The sequence below is a fragment of the Tachysurus fulvidraco genome, chromosome 11 (assembly GCF_022655615.1).
Source record: "Tachysurus fulvidraco isolate hzauxx_2018 chromosome 11, HZAU_PFXX_2.0, whole genome shotgun sequence".
NCBI lineage: Eukaryota > Metazoa > Chordata > Actinopteri > Siluriformes > Bagridae > Tachysurus > Tachysurus fulvidraco.
This window is the reverse complement of record NC_062528.1, coordinates 3,215,269-3,224,136: the sequence shown is the minus strand read 5'-3', so window position 1 is coordinate 3,224,136 and position 8,868 is coordinate 3,215,269.

Below are 8,868 nucleotides of genomic sequence, written 5' to 3'. Positions count from 1 at the left end.
GAGCCTGGGAGCGGCCTGTCGCTTAAAAGGGAGCAGGGTGTGTAGTCACTGGGATTTTATAGCACAGTGTTAGCACAAGCGGTCTTTACAAACAAAATAATTGGTCCCTGAGAAATACAGGGCCGAATCGGATCATTAATAAAGAACAGACTGAACATCTACAATGGGAAACGATTTGTTAATTATCTGTCAGAACAAAGGTCAAAAAAGCTTCAAAAGAAATGGATTTTTCTACCAAAAAAAAAAACAAAAAAAAACCCCAACAACCTCTGAACCATTGATTCACTGAGAACACACTTGCTAATGGTCTGATCAAATAATAAAAATCTCTTAATCTTTGAAATGTTTCATATGAAAAAGATTAATAAAAAACAAAAACAGAGCAACTCAAGGCCATCTTTAGAACAAAGTTTTACTTAAAAACACGTTTTGCATGTGTTGCTGAGGCAGATGAAAATGAGGTTTATTCTCACTCTGAGCTTCATGATCAGAGCATCCAATCTGACAAAACTGAACAAAATGCAAAGAATTGCTATTTAAATGGTAAAGTTTTCTGAAAAATGTATCTGTTGTGGTTAAATACATTGCTGATTTGAATCAGGGGCATGGTGGATTAATGGTTAGCACGTTTGCCTCACACCTCCAGGGTTGGGGGTTCGATTCCCACCTCCGCCATGTGTGTGTGGAGTTTGCATGTTCTCCCCATGCCTCAGGGTTTCCTCCGTGTACTCCGGTTTCCTCCCCCGGTCCAAAGACATGCATGGTAGATTGATTGGCATCTCTGGAAAATTGTCCCTATTGTGTGAGTGAATGAGAGTGTGCGTGTGCCCTGTGATGGGTTGGCACTCCGTCCAGGGTGTATCCTGCCTCGATGCCTGATGACGCCTGAGGCTCCCCGTGACCCGAGGAAGTTCAGATAAGCGGTAGAAAATGAATGAATGCTGATTTGAATCAATTGAATAAAAATCAACTTAATATTGAGTCAACTCAATATAACTCAACTTAATATTTCTGACTGTACTAAATCTCTGAATACAGACTCTGAATACTCACCCATGGTGAATAACAGAACATACTGAACAAATTTTCAGCAAAACTGTTTTCAGAATTTCGACTGGACTCCCAAGAATTCGCTCAAACGAGTTCGCTCAGAAAATCGTCCTAGAACCCAAAGTTTTTCCTGTTATGGTCGCACAGTGTTACGCACAGAAAGACAAGATTGCATCAGTGTAAGTGCATAATATGTGCATTTGGAGTATATTGTTCATGACATTTCTAGTTCAAGTTCACTTTATTTATGTAGCACATTTAAAACAGCCATGGGACTGACCAAAGTGCTGTACAATAAAAGAGTGTTAGTAAAAATACACAGAAAAAATGATACTAAGACAAGAGATAATGAAAGCAAAATAGAATTAAGCAATATAATAATACACACTGGAGGACACGGTGGCTTAGTGGTTAGCAAGTTTGCCTCACACCTCCAGGGTTGGGGGTTCGATTCCCAAGATAGGCACAGGCTCCCCGTGACCTGAGAAGTTCGGATAAGTGGTAGAAAATGAATGAATGATTGAATAATACACACTAAAACACTAAAACAAGCAATAATAAGAACAATTAAAGAACAATAAGAAGAATTCAAATGAAAGGGAAAACTATAGATATGCCAAGGAAAACAGATACGTTTTAAAAGAGACTTAAAAATGGACAGAGAGGGTGCTAATCTTAACTCTATGGGCAAATCATTCCAAAACTGTGGCCCAATCACTGAAAAAGCTCGATCCCCTCTATACATAAGTCTTGAAAAGGGAACAGTGAGGAGGTTCTGGTTGCCTGATCTTAGGCTTCTGGAAGGAGAGTAAGGATGTAACAATTCAGATAAATAATTAGGAGCTTGATGATGCAGGGACATAAAGACAAATAAAAGTATTTTAAAATGAATTCTGTATTCAATAGGCAACCAGTGAGGAGTCCTCAGAAGAGGGGTAATTTGATCGCTTTTACGCTTAGGGATCTCACCCCCTATTGCAGGTTTTTCGCCTACATGACCTACCCAACAAAAAGTGGTACAGCTCCCACATACTTTGACACACGGGGTGAGCCTGGTCTCTTTGGAAAGAAGAGATTCTCTAGTTTCAGATACAAGTGTCAGAGTGATTCTAGGCCTTACTGGCACAAAGTTACAGAGTTGTTTACCTGATAAACTGATTAATTTTATTTCTCTGGAACATGTTAGGGACCAAATAACAACTGAGGGTCATAGCCACATGTCTTGGCTTTCACCAAAAAAAAATTCAAGTGAACAGCCCCAAAAATGGCTTCAATAAAAATATTTTTCTACGGACATGTCCGTCCGGTCATGTGTTTTTGTGTACTTGTTTACTGTATAACTTTGAATTAAAAGACTGCATGCTCAGTTTAAAAGGCCTAAAACACACAGAAACTCTCTGCCTAGAAGTCTGCTGTGAAAAAAGGCCTGTAACTTGACACCCTGAGCTGTGAGACTGAAAAAGTCGAGGATTGCGCAATAAATCCTTTGCGCTACTTTTTTGCGCAGCATGAGGCCTCGGAGACATGGCATGTTGCATACCATTGGAATCGTCTCCTTATTGGCTAAAGAGCTGTAGAGGTCCCGGATCATTTCATTGCTATTGGAAGGAGTAATTGTCAGTCAAAAAGGGTTCCCAAAAATGATGTCATGACATCATTGGCTTCTCAGCCGTCTATCTCTGCAATACAAGCACCGATTGGCTCAAGTGAGGGCTTGTTTGATTCGTTAGGCCCTGGGCTATAAATATGATGCATCAGTGTAATTTTTGAAACCCCCAATGAGAAGTTAAAGCCGAACTGTTTCCAGTTTGCGGAACACAAACGGAATATTTGCGAGGCGACCAAAGCGTTTTGGATTAAAAGGCTTACAGATTCCAGTTCCTTGGACCTTTGGGGATTGTTATGGAATATTTGTTTTGGAAAATATTACCCCAGTGAAGAAAGGGAAGCGTCTAAAGGTAAGGGAAAAACTGGTCTAGCGCCACCTAGGTCAGTTTACTCCAAAAATTTTTTCAAATAGTATGACGGCTATGAATCATATTATGCTTTTTGTGTGGGCTTAAGAAAATCTTGAGAGTATAAACTTTACTAGAAACACGTGTTTTTAGAGGATTTAATGCTTTAAAGCTGCAATGACGCTTGTTTCTGGCTCATCCCCTAGTGGTCATTTTTACTTCCGTGCCGTGGACGGCACGGCGATCCCTAAGAAGAAATCTGGCAGCAGCATTTTGAACTAATTGTAAACGGTTAATTTGAGTGAGTTGCAATAGTCTAGACGAGAGGTGATTAGAGCATGTACATTACTGCCATCTCTAAGGTTTGGTCAGCTAAAATGTGCTTCATTTTTGATAAAATGCGTAGCTGATAAAAACTCGATCCAATACCAGTGGAAACTTGTTATCAGCGGAGACCTAAAGACAGATAGACATCCTAAGTCAAGGTCGGTGGCCTTCGTACTGTACTTTCTGTGGGGCCGAACACAATCACCTCAGATTTATCTTCATTTAAAAACAGAAAGTTTTGGGCTATCCAAGCGTTAACTTCATCTAAACACAATAAAAGGGATGTAATGGATGAGGGGTCATTTTTCTTAAAAGTTAAATAGATTTGGGTATCATCCACGTAAAAGTGAAACGACACTCCGTATTTCCTCAGAATGATGCCCAGTGCTAACAGATACAGGGAAAACAGGGAAAGCCCAAGTATTGATCCTTGAGGAAGACCACAAGACAGCGGGGCAGTGGAGAAGGAAAAGTTACCCAGTTTTACTACATACTTTCTGTTTGATAGGTATGATGGAAACCATTTTAGAACTGTGCCTGACAGCCCCACCCATGACTCTAAACTAGCGATAAGTGTAGAGTGGTTAACTCTATCAAATGCTGCTGTAGCTAGAGCAGACTCAGCATGAGCAGTTTTAAAACCAGATTGAAAATTGTCAGACAAACTGTTATAGGTGAGAAATAACTGAAGTTGGTCGGACACAATTTTTTCTAAAATCTTTGAGGTAAAAGGTCAGACAGATACTGTATAGGGCGAAAATTTTTTAAGATAGACAGATCTAGTGAAGGCTTCTTGAGGAGAGGCGTAACAGTAGCCACTTTTAAATCATCCGGGACACAGCCAGTTAAAAGACATTTGTTAAAAAAGGACGCTAAACCTGAAATAATCATTCCTGTCATCAATAGTCAACTTATTAATCATTTGTTCTGTGTGTTTTACCGTCTGCAAGAAAATGAGAAATAGCCATGCAGGTATCATCACTATGCCCCAAGTGTGATTATTTTATGTTTGTGTAGTGAGTACACTGACATTTATTTCAAGGAAAGTCAGTCCATTGTTACAAATATCGCTATGACAGATAACATCGGTGCATATGACATATATTCTCTGACAGGAAACATGTCCATATTTAGCGCCTCAGACAGCGTAATAAAGCGTGTAGTGAAGCTTCACTCTGATGGAGTCAATCGGTTCCTTCACACATCGGTAATAAATCTTGAGTTAAGGTTGTTTTCCCCCACAAATATAAAGCATGGGGGCACAGTGGCTTAGTGGGTAGCACATTCGCCTCACACCTCCAGGGTCGGGGTTCTATTCCTGCCTCTGCCTTGTGTGTGCGGAGTTTGCATGTTCTCCCTGTGCCTCGGGGGTTTCCTCCGGGTAATCTGGTTTCCTTCCCCGGTCCAAAGACATGCATGGTAGGTTGATTGGCATCTCTGGAAAATTGTCCGTAGTGTGTGTGATTGTGTGAGTGAATGAGAGAGTGTGTGTGTCCTGCGATGGGTTGGCACTCCGTCCAGGGTGTATCCTGCCTTGATGCCCGATGACGCACAGGCTCCCCGTGACCCGAGGTAGTTCGGATAAAGCGGTAGAAAATGAGTGAGTGAGAGAAATATAAAGCATTAAAACACCAACATTGCTGTTCTGAACTGAAATAAAAGCACTGTGAGCATTTATTTTATTAAAGATTTGGACAAACTGATACTGAAATAAAGAATCAGTTTGAGGAGTCATTTTGAGAATTGATCATGTTGTTATTGAATGTTTACTTTAAGCAGCAACTTGAATAATGGACTGTGGAAAATAATTGTACACACCTACACACCTACACACACACACACACACACACACAGTGTTACAGACAGCATCGGCCAGGCAAAGGCTCGCAATGTGCTATGTGTCATAAAGCCGGACACTGTTGTGGCGATTTTGCAAATTTGCTGTGACTCATAAAAATCAGCCACATAATAAAAAGCATGATGAGTTCCAGATGAGTGGATGATAACCAGCAAACAACAACAACAACATAGTGAATTCAGTGACAGCTTTTCTCACAGACCTGTCATTATCCAGGTTATTTTCAAACCCGCTATGCAGGAAGCTCTGCTCGTTTATCAAGGAGCAGCGGAGTAATAGTTTTTCCACTCTTATTATTTCCTGTCTTTGGAAATTAATCAAACTGAAGGGTTTAATAGGAGATGTTTCTTGTCATTTGGAAATATACGTGTGGTAGATTATAAATTCCTCAATCAATCAATCAATCAATCAATCAATCAATCAATCAATCAATCAACCAATCAACCAATCAATTAATCAATCAACCAGTCAATCAGTTAAAAAAGGCATATATTGGTGCAAACTATCATGCTACTGAGTAACCGCGTACAGTAAACTCCTCTGTTGAACGAAAACGAATCGGCATCTTCTGTCCAATCAGAATCCAGGATTCATCATTGCAAGCTGCCTTTCTATTCTCAGCAGGAACTTGAATCAGGCAGCTTGAACTCTTTAAATCCTCATTTACATCTGAACGTGTTCCCCATCAGGGGCGTGTCCTTATAGTGTCTGATCTGAGGATCGGAGTGACGGTTTCCTGGCTGTCATCAGCTCCTCCGATTCACACGTGTAATTAAAGAAATAAAGCATTTCAATTCGAGCTCTTTTTCTACGTCTCCGGCTCTCGATCAGGTTCTTCAGTCGGAGCACGAGTTCCCATTACTATGTAAATCCCGCATCTGCGCAGTGCTGACGGATGTCTGTCTGTGATGAAGGAATAATTTACTGTCAAATCCTGCGAAGGATGTCGGATTTAATTTATGGTGATTGACTCGGTCTGTAAAAAAAAAAAAAGAATGCCGGCTTCGGAATGTGTGAGCTCGAGTGAGCTTGAACGCGTCAATCATCGCACAGAAAGACTTTCTATCCTCCGAGGGCAACCTGCTTATTTCTTATTTTGTCTTTAAGTTGCAGTTTGATTGCATCATGATAAAGTAAAGTTTGCTGGGAGACTTGATGTGGTGCAGTGGGCTAAAAGAGTCAAAAGATAAACGCGTTATTGACATCTGAAGGAAAAATCCTACATCAAAAACAAATAAAGCTATAGATAAAAACAAAAAACAACCCACAGATGTTCCCTGGATATTATCCATAACGTTTAATGTGACCACAAGCACATGAAAAGTTCATCTCAAAAATCAGACACAACATTAAGTCCTGCCAAAACGTAAGCCAGATAAATACTTCTCAACAGATTATTACACACAAATGACTTGGTAGCATTAGCACTTTGTGTCTCAGTTGAAAGTGATGTGACATACGGCTAAGTACGGTGACCCATACTCAGAATTCTGCATTTAACCCATCCAAAGTGCACACACACACCGTGAACACACCCGGAGCAGTGGGCAGCCATTTATGCTGTGGCGCCCAGGGAGCAGTTGGGGGGTTCGGTGCCTCGGTCGTTGCCGACCCGAGACTCAAACCCACAACCTTAGGATTACGAGTCAGACTCTCTAACCATTTGGCCACGACTTGCCCACAACTCTTGACAGAGTTCCTGACACATCTGTTTTTTTGCTCTCGTACAATTATTTGTCGAAATGTTTAAAATCGCAAAAAAATTCACATCAGAATTCGCATGTTGATAGAAGGTTTATTTATTTATTTATTTATTTATTTATTTATTTATTTATTTATTTATAGTTATTTTTTCCCTTAGAAAGATTACTTTTTTATTATTTCAATTCAATTATATTTGGAAAGCACTTTGCCAAAACTTTACAGAAATATAAAAATTTTGAATTTGAAGAAAACTCAAGGATTGACTTTTTTTTTTTTTAGACTAGATTTGAACAGTGAGACTTGAACATTAAGTCTGTTCCATGATTGTAGAGCTTTGTAAAAGAAAGTTCTGCCTTCTGCTGCTACGTTCTCTGTTTAAGGTACTAACAAATAGACTGCACCTTTTGATGGAAATAGACATGGCCACTCTTTTTTAAAAAAAAATGAAACGTTTGCTCAGTGCGAGCGGATTCAGGGCTTTATACTGTGGGTCAGTAATAGTATTTCATAAATACAAAATGTTTTGTATTTTATTTTGGTTTTAGACACGTATATGGATAATGAAGCACTGTCGTGACCTCTGATTGTTATGTAATTTTTTTTTCTAATTTATTTTGTCCAATCATTTATTTATTTATTTATTTATTTATTTATTTATTTATTTATTTACTTGTTTATTTGTTTGTTTGTTTTATTATTTATTTAGTTTTTGTGACATATGGCTAAGTACAGTGACCCATACTCAGAATTCGTTCTCTGCATTTGACCCATCCAAAGTGCACACACACAGTAGTGAACACACACACACACCGTAAACACACACCCGGATCAGTGGGCAGCCATTTATGCTGCGGCACCCGGGGAGCATTTGGGGGGTTCGGTGCCTTGCTCAAGGGCACCACAGTTTAAGTTTTTAAAACAACTTAACTTACAGAACTGCTCATGCTAATCTGTTTTAACAACTTCTAACTTAAACACGTCCTAGCCAGTCTCAAGTCCAGTGTGATATCTACTAGATTTATCAGATAACCTCTGCTGTTTCCTCTCTTCATCCATGAAGTGACTGATTGAAGCTCGAACCACAGAGCTGAGTCTATTCCTTAAGGTGTGTTTCATTATCTCCTTCCTGGACTCCGCCCTATTTCTATTTATTGTTCCGGGAGGTCTCAGAGGTGCTGAAGTAGCTGTTAATTCTTTGCTCGTGTGTGTGTGTGTGTGTGTGTGTGTGTGTGTGTGTGTGTGTGTGTGTGTGTGTGTGTGTGTGTGTGTGTGTGTGTTGTAAGTCAAGTCTATGAAACATAAAATGGTCCCGAGCAGTGTGCAGTCTGTAATTGACCATTGTGCAAATAAAAAGATGTAAACAATTAGAGGATTTTTGTAAGCACATGTCAACATACAGTAGCAGCAGTTGATGACAGTGTTAAATAGTTATGTGCAAAAACAGTGTGTAAATATAAAAATATTAAATATGTGTGAGTGTCTGTTCGGTTCAGTTTCGGATGTTGTGTCTAATGACTCGATTAAAGAAACCGTACCACAGTCTGGTTGTGAGGTCCCGAATGCTTCGGTAACTTTTTCCCAGACAGCAGGAGGGTGAAGAGTGTATGTGTGTGTGAGGGGTGTGTGGGGTCATGTACAATGTTGTTGGTGTTGCGAATGCAGCACGAGGTTTATATGTTTGTGTTAGAAGGAAGACAGACTCGACACTCCTCACTGACCGCTGTAGGGTCTTGTGAGCAGAGACGGTGCAATCCCCAAACCAGGTAATGATTAAGCTGCTCAGGATGTTCTCGATGGTCCCTCTGTAAAACACGGTCACATGGGTGGAGGGAGCTGTGCTTTCCTCAGCCTTTGCAGAAAGTACAGAGTCTGCTGGGCTTTCTTGATGATGGAGCTGGTGTTGATGGTGCTGGTGTGACCAGGTGAGGCTCTCTGCCAGGCTAACACCAAGGAATTGATCTCTACTGAGGATCC